This window comes from Physella acuta, unplaced genomic scaffold (assembly GCF_028476545.2).
Source record: "Physella acuta isolate Inbredline_101_S28 unplaced genomic scaffold, ASM2847654v3 ptg000906l, whole genome shotgun sequence".
NCBI lineage: Eukaryota > Metazoa > Mollusca > Gastropoda > Physidae > Physella > Physella acuta.
Window position 1 is genome coordinate 2,276 of NW_026732423.1, and position 225 is coordinate 2,500.

Here is a 225-nt window from a genome sequence, read left to right on the forward strand (position 1 = left end):
TAAAAGTACGTGTCCGTAGCGTGAAGCCAGCGGCGACGCGCAGTGCTAACGCAACCAAGCAGTATTGGTGGCTCGATAAAAGTCTCGCACTGGCCCAGCCCTCGGAACGGGCGACGGGTCTGCAAAACGCAGTCGGCTCGATGCAAATCGAGAGATTTCCCGGCGACGCCGTGTTTACGGTGAAGGGGGAAATGTGAGCGGTCCGATGTGAAAAAATCCGGGAAT